This window comes from Macaca fascicularis, chromosome 9 (genome assembly GCF_037993035.2).
Source record: "Macaca fascicularis isolate 582-1 chromosome 9, T2T-MFA8v1.1".
Lineage (NCBI taxonomy): Eukaryota > Metazoa > Chordata > Mammalia > Primates > Cercopithecidae > Macaca > Macaca fascicularis.
In genome coordinates, this window is record NC_088383.1 from 15,529,653 (window position 1) to 15,544,230 (window position 14,578).

At 45.4% G+C, this 14,578-nt stretch overlaps 1 protein-coding gene across 6 annotated transcripts in view; it reads right to left on the reverse strand.

Moving 5' to 3' along the window:
• The window catches only part of FAM107B (family with sequence similarity 107 member B), an 87,148-nt gene extending 81,033 nt beyond the window's left edge, over positions 1-6,115 (reverse strand). For all 6 annotated transcript variants that reach the window (XM_045399599.2, XM_045399598.2, XM_045399600.2 and 3 more), the window contains exon 1: positions 5,956-6,115. The gene's annotated coding sequence lies outside the window, so the exon portion shown is untranslated. The remainder of the gene's footprint in view (positions 1-5,955) is intronic.
• Positions 6,116-14,578: the final 8,463 nt, after the last annotated feature.

The window sequence follows — 14,578 nt, forward strand, 5'->3', positions numbered from 1 at the left end:
GAACCCAGGAGGCGGAGCTTGCAGTGAGCCAAGATTGAGCCACTACACTCCAGCCTGGGCGACAGAGCGAGATTCCATCTCAAAAGAATAAATAAATAAGAGGGTAGATCTCATGTTAAGTGCTCTTATCACAGTAACATTTTGCAAAGAACATTTTTTTAAAGACCGTGGGCACTGGCATAACAGCATAAACACCCCTCATTTGCCAAATCTCAGGGACCACATGTCCACACGATGCATGGGAGGTGCATATAACCCAGGGATGAAAACACTAGATGAGAACACTAGAGCTCAAAGGGGTTACGGGACTTGCTGGAGGTCACAGAGCTGGGGCCTGGATCCTCACCCTGGCAGGCCGGGCTCACAGCTCCAAACCTTTCCCCCACACCACATTCAGCACCTTGCTCCGTTCAGCAACTTCACTCCTCTGGCTCAGGGCTGTGGCCAGACAGGGCTGTCACCTGGAGATGTTCCAGCATAATTCAAGTGAGCAATGACAACAGAAAGGAGAGCAGAGAATGTGGAAGGCAAACCCTCTAATTGAATGCACCGAAACCTGCCATGGCGGGAAGAACCCGTCTGCAAGCTGCATTTTTTCTATCTTGTTTCTGCGGGAGACTTGACAGCACATACATAACCTGAGGGTTGCCAGGGCTCAGCGTCCCCCCACTTCAAGACTTCTAAGTCTCCTGACTGCTAAGGACTTCAGCAGCCCCACCAGGAAGAGCCCTGCTGAACAGCCCAGAGGGCCCCTGCCCTCTCACAGCCTCTAAGGGGGTGCTCTTCTTACACCCCAGTCTCTCTGCCACAGCAGGAACCCCAAGACTTTGCTGTGTGGAGGAAACATTACTGTCACCAAACCATGTGACTTACACACACCCCCAATACCACTACAGACCACGGGGCCTGTTTTAGGACTACTAACATGTGCTTAACTCACATCTTTGGTAGGCTAGGCCTGGGGGCTCATGCCTATAATCCCAGCACTTCGGGAGACCAAGGCAGGAGGATCACTTGAGTTTGAGATCAACTAGGGCAACATAGTGAGACCCCATCTCTACATTTTTTTAAAAAAAGATATGCTTAACTCACATCTTTGGTAAAACATCTTTGATCAGGGAACATAAAAGAATGTAGAATCTGCAGCTGAATAATGATTCTTATTTCCACAGAACATACAAACTCAACACAACTCACTCCTCACAGGGAAGCCCTTCTTCTTTAACTTTCTCAGTGCCGGCATGTACCCTGCTGTGGGATCGCTGCTATTCCTTGTTCCACAAAAAAAAAGAGCTCTTTTCATCACATACATCTCGTGAATCTCAGAACTCAATTTTACTCTTTAAATATTTTTAAAGCTGAAAGACTTATTTTCACTAAAAAAAAAAGTCAGTCCCTAAGTCAAGAGTTCACCTGGTGTCAAAGCAAGATTCCCTCCTTTTTCTGCATCTCTCTCCCCATTTTCCTTCCTACAGCTCATCTGAGTCCGAATAATGTTCTTAAATAAGTCTTCTCGCTCGTTCCCCACAAATCCCTCTTATCTTTTCATTAGCAACAAAACCTCTGGTGGGCACAGCTGTAGTCGGGTGAGCCTTGCGTGACACAAGTCCTCACTCCTGGAATCCAGGCCAGCTCAGGACACCACATCCCACCACAACTGGCTTCCCGGGGCTACTGGCCATAAAGTTTACCTTCAGCAAGGACACTGGGACAACCATATGTTTTCCAGATCCACCTCAATTCCAAGACAAAGCGTCTGAACCCCTCAGCCAAATTCCAGACAGAACTAACAATCCACCTCATCTGTTCAGCTACGGCCCTACCCCTGTTCAGCCTAGGTGAACAGTCCACCCCCTGTTCAGCTAGGCTCTGAACTGATGGGCACTGGGCAAATCCCCATGTAGCTCCATGGCCCGCCGTACCCACCCACCCTGACATTTCCACTGTCAGATACCCAACCCCCACCTTCACTGGCAATGACATCATTCTTTCTGAGCTACCTTAATTCACCACGCACTGCTTTCCTTTCCCAGCTCTTAACTATAATTAAACAATTTTTGTGTAATTTTGTGTAATTCTTGTTTATGTATATGTGTTTTTTAGCGACAGGCTCTCACTCTATCGCCCAGGCTGGAGTGTACTGGCATGATCACAGCTCACTGCAGCCTCGAACTCCTGGGCTCAAGTGATCTTCCTGCCTCAGCCACCAGAATAGCTGGGTCTACAGGCATGCACCACCACTCCCAACTAATTTTTAAAAATTTGTTGTAGAGATGGGGGTCACTATGTTGCCCAGCCTGGTCTCAAACTCCTGGTCACAAGCAATCCGCCTGCCTCAGTCTCCCGAGTAGCTTCCACCACAGGAGCGCGCTGCTACACCCAGCTTTTTTTTTTGAGACAGAGTCTCTGTCGCTCAAGCTAGAGTGCAGTGGCGCAATCTCGGCTCACTGCAAGCTCCACCTCCCAGATTCACGCCATTCTCCTACCTCAGCCTCCCGAGTAGCTGGGACTACAGACACCCGCCACCACGCCCGGCTAATTTTTTTGTATTTTTAGCAGAGACAGGGTTTCACCATGTTAGCCAGGATGGTCTCGATCTCCAGACCTCGTGATCCGCACGCCTCGGATTACAGGTATGACCAGCTAATTTTCTGTAGAGATGAAGGTCACTATGTTGCCCAGGCTGGTCTCAAACTCCTGGCCTTAAGCAGTCTTCCTGCTTCAGCCTCCCAAAGCACTGGGATTACAGGCACGAGCCACTGTACCCAGCCCAGTCTTTACATATCTTCCTCACCTACCTTATAGTCTTGTTAACAGTAGTAAACCCAGTGCCTGGCGCATGATGGGCACTAAATGTCTGGTGAATGGAGAGTAAATGACAAGCAAAGCCTCCCCCATCAATCTTAAAATAGCCCCTTGTCCATGAACCATGACTAAATGGCAATCTAAACCAGCTTGCCAAATAATCTTCTTTCTTTCACTGATGGGGTACTGGAATCAGTGATATGAGATGGGTAAGACTGTCCATTCCTCTTGAGCAAGTATCCTAAGTACTTAGGGTGAGGGAAAGTTCAGATGGATCAGGCCCAGCCCTTCTTGAACTAGAAAGGAAAAGGAGAGAAAAATGGTTTGCTTCAAGAAGGAAAAGCAAAAATAGGCCATGATTAGACAAGGGAACTATACAAGGAAATGCAGCAAGGTCTCATGAGGTCATCCCAAAGCCACACTTGACCCCATGATGCACGCAGAGGGCATCCCACTCCACGGCAGCTTTCCCACCCCAGAGTGTGCCCAAAGCACAGTGGCACCCATAGCCACCTTCTCTAGGCTGAAAGAAGAGCAATGACTCCCAGAGATAGCTGGAGACTTCTACAAATGCCCAAAATCTAGATCTCACCCAAACTCCCAACGCATTTCCTCAAAATGCTTGCGCACAGAATTCTGGAGGGAAGGGGCAGAAGGTAAGTTAGGAATAACATTCAACTATATTCCTCATCTACTGTGTTTCCTCTTTCCGTCCGGAGATACGTCTTCTACCCCTCCACCGTTCCCAAAGAAAATCAGTAAAACTCTTTTCCACCTTTACTTGTGACATTTTAAACAATTAAGAGTCAAAGGAAAGACTGAATGAATGAATGAATGACGGCATCCATCCTCCCACATCAGGAACAAGATTTCACATGTCAATTTCTCAGACTCGTAAACCAAGTCCATTTTTAACCATCCAAGGAAGGGGATCTCTAGTCCCCTGGGGTAGGGGATTGTGACATTTTCTATTGGAGCTTCGTTTGACTTTTGCAGACAGAAAGGCATCAGGACTCCTGAAGGAATGCCGATCGTTAGAGCAGACTACATGCATGACTCATTGACTCACAGGCCACTACTACACCTCAACGCTCAGCGTGCGTGCAGATTAAAGCGCCCCAAGTGTTAGGAACTGCAACAAAAATGCACCTGAGTGTACACAGCCACGACTTCCTTCTTGTAAATTCTTCTAACTTCAAAATGTATTGCATCATCCTAATGATCAACCTACTTCTAAATGGTTGTCTCAAAGACCTTTTATTTTGCATATTAGAGAATTCAAAAGTCCAAAAATGTTACAAGAGGAAAATAAAAGTACGTAATAACAAAAGCGTCCAGTGGCCAAATTTGTGGCTAAAGAACGATTTTATTTTAAAAGAACATACACACTCAACACAACTCACAACTCTCAGGAAAACTCTTATTTTACTTTCTCAGTGAAAGGTCTTTAAGAAACCAGCATGCACTCAGTTGTACAATCACCGCTATTCCTTGTTCCACAAACAAGAATTCCTTTCCATCACATATTTCTCACGAATCTCAGAACACAATGTAACTTTTTAAATATTTTAAAGCTGAAAGATTTCATTTAAAGACAAAAGTAATCCCAAATGACTCCTGAATTCAAAAATACAGTCCATAAAACTTTGTCAGCCCATTCTTCCAAATAAAGTGGAAATCTACATTGTCTTTCCTGTATCTTTCTTCTCCCTTCTGTACAGGTGGTTATTTGCAAACCTATAAGAAAATATATTTCAAAACAACTTGTCCGTATTAATCTTGGATGTAAGTGGCATACCAATGTTGTAGAATTATCATGATTAAATGTATTTTAGGCTGATGTGGCTGGTCAGTAATGCTCTCATTTACCACCCCACCCTTTGTCCCTCCCTCTCTCTTTCCCTCTCTATCACACTCACACACACACACACACACACACACACACACACACACACACTCTTTTTGGCTGCCAAGTTATAAATTAAGCAAAGATGCCTTCATCCTTAGGGTGTGTTTGGGTGGTGAGCACGAGTGGTTTTCTTCTGTATTTTTTCAATCAATTTTTTAATTAATATATAAAATTTTCTAATGAAAAGTTTAACCCGGAAACCAGCGGCGCTAAGAAATCTTCTCTGGACAGGTAGCCCAGGCACTATTTCAACTTAAAGCCACTTGGATAGAATTTCCAAAGTGATGTTAGGAAAACGTGGCTGGAGGAGAAAACCGATGTACTTGATAGCAACAAATCTCAAGTTTAAGAATGTGAAGTTGAACAGGCCTCATTCCGTTTTCTTTATGTCCCCTCAAAATCGCTCCCATCCTATCAAGTAACTTTGCTCTGCTGTCATTGCCTGAAATCTTTGGGAGGGAGGAAGGAAGGAGGCTTGGTACCTTGCAGCAGAGAATGAAATCTGCAGTTCACCCTCTCAACCTAATTCCTCTTGCAGACTTCACAAGTGGTGAACACCACCCCCTACACAACACTAACACTTTGCCATACGCATCAGTGCCACCTCCAAGGCACCTAAAGATGCCTGGGGGAAATTATGGAACCCAAATTGTATTAGGACTCCTTGTGTGTGTCACACCACCCCATATGCTGGGTTCACTGGAACAGTGGAGAAAGAGAAGAGGCAAAAGACGAAAAGTTACTTGCAGACTGCAGTCAGTGTCACGGCCACCTTCGGCGCGGGGCGAACCTCCCCGGCTCCGGCTTTGTCTGCGGGGCGGGGGCTGGCGTCGGGGCGCGACCCGGTCCACGCCGGGCGCCGCGGGGCGAGAGGCGCCAAGGGCAGGCACCCCGCGCCGGGTAGGGCTCCCCAGCGGCAACGCCGAGGAGGCAACAATGAGCCGGGCGGCCGCTGGGCCCCTTCCCCGCAGCGGTCCCCGCCTCCGCGGCGCCCCTCGCCCGGCCCCGCCGCGTGCCGGCCCTGAGCCTCGGCACCTCCCGGGCGCCGCATGGGGTGACCCGCAGTCCCCGCAAGCCCCCCGCCCCCGGCGCTCGGGGACCCCCCCACCCGCCCGGCCGCCCGCCCGCCCGCCCGCCCGCCCGCCGAGAGGGTCCCCGGAGCCGGGGTCGGGCCGGGCCGCCGCCCGCCTCCCCGCGCCCCTCGTCTTTGTGTGCAAAGTAAGTGCGGGAGGCGAACCTACCTCGGCGCGCACAAAGACGCGCGGCTCCCTCCCGGCTCGCTCCGGGCACCCACGGCGGCGCCCAGCGGCCCGACTGCTCCGCGGCGGCCCGAGGCGGCGCGAGGGCGGCTCCGGCGGCAGCGGCCCGACCCGCAAGCCAGTCCGGCTCAGGGCGGCTGTCGCTCTCCGCGGCCCCGCGCGTCCGAATTAAGCGGCGGGGCGGGGCGGGGAGGGGCGGGGCGGGCAAGGCCACACCCCCGACGCGCCCCGCCCCCAGCAGCCCCGCCCCCGCCTTCCTTCCACCGCTCGCGCGCGTCGGGCGGAGATCCAGACCGGCCGGGCATCCGCACCGCGAGGGGCGCCAGCAGGGGCTCCAGCGCTCAGCCTCGGGGACTCGGTGGGAGCGAGGGCTGGAGGGGAAGCGCGGCGGCCCCGGACGACCGGGAAAGTGGGAAGGCGGCCGCGTAGGTCACAGCCACACTCTCCTGTTTTCTCACTCCCTGGTTCCGTCGCTCTCTCCCTCTGCGTCTCTGTCTCTGTCACTTCTCTCTTCTTTTTATCTCTCTCTCCCTTAATCTCTTTCTCTCATTGTCTCATTGTCTCTCTTTCTCTCATTCTCATTCTCTCATTCTTTCTCTCTCCCCGTCTCATTCTTTCATTCTCTCTCTCTCTCTCTCTCTCTCTGTCCCCACCCCCCGTCTCTCTCTCTTATTCTCTCTCACACACACAGGTACCCAAGAGCATCTGGCTCCTGGGTGTCCGGGCTCTGTCTCCCCGGCAAGCGTGCAATGCTTAGAGGCCGTCCCCATAGAAATCCTGCCAGTTCCTCTTGGAAGAAAACGCAGACGGAATCAGGGAGGAAAAGGAGACATTCGTTGTAATTGTACAAATCAAAACCCAGTGACCTGGGGATTCACCCATTTTCCTCCCCTCCCTTCATCAAAGGGTAATTGGAAATTTAAATATGCAAGAAAGAAAGGGTTTATTCTGCCTCTTATCTGCTCTCTGATCTCCTTTTCTTCAGCTCTTTTACAAGTGCTGCTCTAACCAACCCTAAGGCTCTGAGATTACCATCTACTTGAATCACAGCAGGTACAAAATCAGGGACTGAAACAGTATCTGTTTCAGCGTAGCAAAAAGACAACAGGTTCGTGGATTTTAGATCAAAAGCTTTTTCACTGTCTTGGCAACAGATGACTAAGGGCTTATTTATGGGGAGATTTTTCTGACTAAGACAGTTTGGGTCATAGTCATACAGAAAACTCACATCAGTTATGGATTGTGGTAAACAAATTACTTATTCCAAAGATATTTATCACACACCATGCTCTAAACCACAGCCCGCCAACCGTGTAAGGGTCTGGCCATCCGTGGTTCCCTGGAACCCACTGAGGGCTGGAATCACTGCCAGAGAACTTAAAGAAACTCCTTCCCAGCTCAGGAAGTTGAATTCCATGAACTTTATACATGGTGTTTCCTATGATTCTTCCTTCTCTCCCGTCCTTGAGTTGTGTTTCTGTTCTTCACAATGGCTCAACCGGTCACCAGACTAAAACCTAGGATCCAGCCTAAACTGTCTCCCTCCCTCCCCACATTGGCATCAACTCCGAGGCCTGTGCAATGTGTGCAATTCCTGGCCGTCTCCCTCCCCCTCCTTTGGCACTGCCACTGTTGCCTTTGGGCTCAGTCACAATATGGTGGCAGGGGCTTCCTAACTGGCCCCAGCCTCTGATCTAACACACGGTTTTCCTCTCAACTTTCTGGGGTGCAAGTGAACTTTCCAGGTGCAAGATGCTCAGTGTCCTCCTCTGCTTGAAACACTTTAGTGGGTACCTGCTTCCTGCTACATGATCAAGTCCAAGCTCCCCAGCAAACATCCAAGACTCCACTCAGCCAGCGTGCCGTATTTGCTAAGTGGCCCTGCTCTGTGATGAAGACTGGATGAAATAATGAATATATGGCCTTGTCATGCTCTTCCACGGGCTTCCCCTCCGCCTAGCAGAACTTCACCCATCCCCAAGAGCTCCTCTCCTGAGAATCAGCCTTCTCTGGAAAACCTTTCCTGACCTGCTCAGGCTAGATGGATCTTTTCTGCCCCTTCCATACCCGGCACGGTATTGCCACTATTGCACTGTATTGTAAATATGTACCTCTGTGAGCCCAGAGTTTGTGCTTGACATATATACATATCTTTATATCCACTTGCCTAATGTAATATCTGGCATATAGGAAGTGTTATGAGCTAACACTTACCCCTATAATTCATATGTTGAAGCCCTAACCCCTAATGTGACTGTATTTGGAGACAGGACCTATAGGGAGGTAATTAAGGTTAAACAGGGTCATAAGGGTGTGATCCTAAGCTTAGGTCTTGTGGCCTTATATAAGGAGGAAGAGACACCAGATCCCTCCTTCCTTCTCTCTTCCTCTCTCCCTCCCTCCTTCCCCCCTGTCCCTTTCCCCACCCTCTCTTTCTCTGCCCAAACACAGAGAAGAGGCCACATGAAGACACAATGAGAAGGCCGCCAACTACAAGCCAGAAAGAGAGACTTCACCAGAAACCAGCCCTGCTGCCATCTCGATCTTGGACTTCCAGCCTTCATAACTGTGGGAAAATGAAATGTCTTGTTTAAGTCACTCAGTCTGGGGTATTCGGTTATGGCAGCCCCATCAGATGAATAGGAGAAGCGTGCATTGGATTCGAGATTCTAACCAAAGATTCATTGGATTCGAGATTCTAAACCCCAACCCAGCAGTGAGCCTGACTTCTCCATACAAAGTAGCCTGGATGAACATCTGTGATGCAAGGCCAGGCAGAGTGTCTGAATGTGATAAGTGACCATGGTCTTTTCCCTGCCCCATGAGAGAAATAGAAACAAAGGCTTGTTCCATACTCCAGGGTATAAATGCCTACAGGCTCAAAGTCACCATGCTACCTTTTGTACCAGGTACCATAATTTCTTTTAAACCAGAAACAAATAAAAGCAAATATTTACTTTGAATTTATTAATTCAAATAAAAGACAGGAGGCCAATATCAATATGTTAAAACCACTCTTTTGGGCTGAATATCTCACATCCCTAGGGAATCTTAGGGGGGTTTTAATACAGGTAAGATCAAGTATCCAATTTGGTTTGGGGCCCCTGGAGCTACTGTGGGTGAATCCCGGGAAATAAAAGCTTAAAGGTTATGAGCTATGGTGATATTTCCATTTGTATCCATACCATCCACCAGAGTATCTGCAACATATCACTCTGTGTGTGATAGATGTTGTTGAACGCATAAGCCTGGTACTTCCCAGGGTTATACCAGGTAACACCGGACCCTCAGCCCAAGTCTGATATACTGTAGATTTCACATTCTGAATGTAGACAGGACTCTGGAAAAAGTAAGGGGAACTAGTGGCCTAAATAGCCTGCTGGATTGTGTTTAAGATTTTGTTATGGGGCTGACACAGTTTATCAGGTGGCTTAGATGGTGTTTACTGATTTGCTTTCAATACAAATACTGATTTCCCTTACAATACAAAGGGAACACTCCGCTGAATGGTTTCTGAGTCATTTAACCCATCACTGGTGATAGATTCTCTGATCTTGCATTACTGGAAAACATACATAATAATTTTCCATTTCAGAGCAGCAACCTACAGGGTCACCATATACTCTGCTATGACCTCATCCTTTAGCTTGGACATCTGGGGACCTTGTAAATTCATCCCAAAGGAAAATTGAAGAAAGCAGAAATGAATATTTGGGGACATAAAATGATACAAAGCAAATCAATTTGGAATAAGACGTGTTGCTTTTTTATCTTCTACTTGGGTCATTTTCCTCATGCATAATCTTAAAATTGTTACTTTACACCCAAACCACCATGCTGAAGAGCTCCAAAGAGATGAGAAAAACTTAACAATGCCCTAGAGGAGGGAAATGTGTTTTGACATGTATACTCTTTTGTACCTTAAATTTTGCACTGTGTATGTGGACATTTGAATCGTAATCCATTCAAAAATAAATAAAATCTTAATTTTAAAATCCTATTTTTAAGCCACGCTCTCTCATTCTGTGTCAATTATCTACGACTGTATAACACATCACCTCAAAACTTTAGTGGCTTAAAATAAGAGCACATGATTTGCTCACAATACTGTGGGTTGGCAGTTTGGACAAGGCTCAGCTGGGATATCTTATTTCTGCCCCATGTGGCATTAGCTTGGCTCTGTCATACATTTGCAGTCAACTGGGAGGTTAGCCAGGGACTGGCTTGCCCTGAGTGGCCTCAAAGTCCAGAAGTTGATGGCAGCTGTCAGCTCTGGCATCTCAAATCCCCTTGTATGGCCTCTCAGCAGGCTACATAGGACTTCCTCACACAGCAGCCTGGTCCAGGAGGGAGAAAGAGGAAGTGGTAAGGCCCCTGGAGCTGTAGCATTATAGGTCTAGAAGAATGATAGAATTCTGCTACATTCTACCATTAAAAATGTCACAATGTCAGCCCAAATCCCAGGTTTGGGGAAACAGACTCCCCTTGATGGTAGAAGCAGTAGTCATGTTGCAACAGGGCTTGCGTGTGGTACTAGGAGAGGAGGAATTCTTGTGGCCATCCTTGCAGATAATCTTCCTCTAAATCAGACATGAGGAACTACAGAATGGAGGGCAAAGTAACAGGTGCTAACAATAGTCTCAAGGGAAATCTTTCCGATGATAAGACAAAAACACTTTGCCATTCAACACAAAACCCACAAGGACAGATTCAGTACATTTGTATTGACCTCATGGCCTCAACTGATAGGTCAAAGAAAATAGTTAATTTCTGCTTATTTGTTTTTGGTTTAAATAAGAAAAAGATGGGGGAAAGAAAAAAGAACAAAGGCTTTGGGACTGTAATGCAACTAAGGTGGATTGGGTTCTAAATAAGTGTTTTAGATATCTATTGCTGCATAACATCTTACCATAGACTTAGTGGCTTATAACACCCAGATATTGACTCATCCTTTTTTCAGTCCAGAAATGCCATGACTGAGGTCTATGCTGAAGGCCTTCCAAAGCTAAAATCAAGATCTTGGCAGGGCGCATAGTTCATCTTGTCTGCAGCTCAAGGTCCTCTTCTAAGGTCATTCAGATTGCTGACAGAATTCAGTTCTTTGTGGCTATAGGACTGAGGACCCAGTTTCTTTGCTGGCTGTCAGCTGAGAGCTACTCTCAGCTGCTAAAGGCTAAAGGCTGCCCAGAAACCTCATCATGTGGCCCTCCCCATCTTCTGGTGAGCAGTGTCTCCACAAATCCTTCTATGCTTCCAATCTCTGACTCAACCATCTTGGGTTCTAGACTCAGATTTAAAGTACTCATGTGATTATGTCGGGCACACCCAGATCATCTTCCTATCTGGACAGGCAACTGACTCGAGACCTTCCTTACATCTGCAAAATCCCTTCACAACAATACCTAGATTATGACTGAATAACTAGAGAAGATGTGTGTATACCAGAGGCCAGGAATTGTGGAGGCTATCTTAGAATTCTATGATAGATGGAAGGATAGGCAAACACATGCTCTTTAATATAAACATAAAGTGGAAGCAGGCAGAAGGTGGAAGGTATCACATGCAGAGCTCAGCAGTAAACCAGGAACCAGGCCTAAGAAGGAATTCTTATCGAGTAATAACCGAGCTCCCACATGATTCAATGGTTACCAAGTCTTCATTGAACCCTGATGACCTGAATACTGAAAAACATAGGGAAAGGAAAACAAAGTTAAGAATATGGCACCTAGGCCAGGCACGGTGGCTCACACCTGTAATCCCAACACTTTGGGAGGCCGAGGCGGGTGGATCACGAGGTCAGGAAATTGAGACCATCCTGGTTAACATGGTGAAACCCCGTCTCTACTAAAAATACAAAAAATTAGCCGGGCGTGGTGATGGGCACTGGTAGTTCAGCTACTCGGGAGGCTGAGGCAGGAGAATGGCGTGAACCGGGGAGGCAGAGCTTGCAGTGAACCGAGGTCTCGCCACTGCACTCCAACCTGGGAGACAGAGCGAGACTCCATCCCCCCACAAAAAAAAAAAGAATATGGCATCCTAATTTTATCATTTAAATAGCATAATCATGTAAATATAACAGAATTTCCTTTATTTTGCTTAACTAGTTTGCACAATTGTTGTATGACATTAATGTAATGTTCCATAACCCAGGAAGATAATGCTTTTCAATAAAGAGACTTAGATAACTCATTTGTGGAAAATTTTTGTGAAAAGCTGTGTGGTTTGCCAAGCAAATATAGCACATGCGTACCTTTTTAAATTAATAGTACTTAGGAAGAATCAAAATGATATGCCCAAATCTGAAAGAATATGCTAGAAACCAGATGATAAGCTGTTTCATTAAAAGAGCCTCTGTGTATGAGCATTTGTGAGCACAGGAATGGAATTGCTTCATTAAATATGCTAATAGCACCAACAGTAAAGATAAGTATTGTCCCCTGCAGTAGTTATCCACTACAAAAGCACTTTGCAAGCTCCAAAACAGAGCCGTATTTCATGATGTAACTGAGTACTTTGCCAATTCTAGAGAGTTTACAAATTCAGGAGCGTTTTATTTTCCAAACACTTAATATATGTATTGCCTAAAATACTAAATTTCATTTTTAAAGACCACTTGCTTTTCGTTGTTCAAAATTTTAAAATCAAAGGTACTCTATGAAATGGTGGTTCTAACTTGTAACTGGACATCACAAAGAATCAAGAGAAACAGCTGTTACTCACATAAACGACTCCTGAACAATGCAAAGATCTGCATTTTAAGTTTTTTTTTTTCTTTCCATGAATCCAAAACCAGAAAAAAGGATTTCCCGAGAGTCTTCCTGTGTATTAAAACTAAGATCTCTAAATAGCAAAGAGACGGGGAACAAAATCCTCAAGTGTTCATCCTGTCAATACTAAGATATCTTCATGATAGATACTAATGAGTAAACAAGCCATCTCTGCAATTAAGCAATATGAAGATAATTTCTGTAAATTTCCTGATTCAAATAACTAACATATAATACAAATGGCCAAATTTCTGTGAACATTCTACAGTTTGCTCCAACTTCTTTTTCTTCTTTCTGATATTCACTCTAGATACACACATTTCCATTAGCAGAAAGTATCCCTTGGAATGCTTATATTATTAATAACTAGTTGAATGCCAGTTTTATATATATATATATATATTCACCTAACTTATATTAATTGCAATAAAATCAGTTTATGGAAGAATGGAAGGAAGGCTAGGCTAGGACTAAAGAGATCTGCCTGGTGACCTTGGATAAGAAACTTAACCAAAGCTTCAGCCTCCTCTGGTCTTAACGGTAAATGAATTCATAGCTATTTCTGTAGTCCTGAAATGGCATGGCTGCATTCTCTGCTGAAGTCCTCCGAAAATCAAAATCAAGATCTTGGCAGGGATCATAGTTCATCTCGTTTGGAGCTCAAGATCCTCTTCTAAGCTCATTCATTTATAAATATATATAAAAATATATATGTATATATTTTTCCTTGCTAGTTATTAGCTGGGAGTCACCACTCTCAGCCACTAAATACATACATTTTTATGTTTATATCCTCATACATATAAAACATTTTTATGTCCTTATATATGTGTATGCATGTGTGTGTACGTGTATGAGTATAAATATGTATACATGTTTTATATATAAGTCCTTATTTCTATAAAAAGTTCCAGCTTTAGTTGGGTTGCTGTCCAGGCTTGGCTGGAAGAGAGGGCTGTGTGATCCACTCCGACCTTAGAAGTAAAGTTCAAACTGCAGCTAATGTTAAATCGTGCCAGAGAAGGTTTGCTTATTAACTCTGCTTAGAGATGTGTGTGACCACACATTTGAACTGCTAATGATTACTAGACTTTTAAAACTGCTATTCAAGTAATAACACTCTTCTATTTGTTCCACCAAATTTAAACTAAAATTCTAACTAATGTTAGTGTTTGCTGGATAACATTAATTTAATAAAAGTTTGAACTTCATAAGGAAAAAGAGAGAATGAATGCATGATGGAAGGACAGAATCCTTCATGGGCAGCTGAGGGCAGTTTCTGGAGAGGTTTTGCAAGTCTCCTTGTTCCTCTCTCAGTTGCCATCAGCACTCAAAACAACCTGCCCTGTCCTTCCTTACTTACCCTGTCCAAGATTCTAGCTTGTTCTGGTGGCCTCCTTTTTCTAAGTCCACAGCTGACACACATTGCAGGAAACTGTACTTTGACATGCACCTGCTTTTCTCAGCTCATTTCTCTCTGCAACAATTGCTTCAGCCATTTGCTATCATTTGTATCATTTAATACACAAATAATTACAAGGACAGAAGAAAGAAATACAAAGATACGACAGAACTGTCCTTGTCTTTGATAGACCAAAGAAAATAACAGACCTTTATCCAAAATGATAAGTGACAGACAGGCTGAGAGACAAAGACACACAAAGAAAGAACAAGTAAAAAAAGATTGGGAATAAAAATGGAGACATAATTGTAGATACCCCAAAACTAAAAAAAGCATACAGAAATACCATGAGCAACTTTGTCTGGAAATGCAGATGAAATAAAAATTCCTAGAAAAATACAAGTGACTCAGGATGAAACAGGTAAACTTTCTTTTT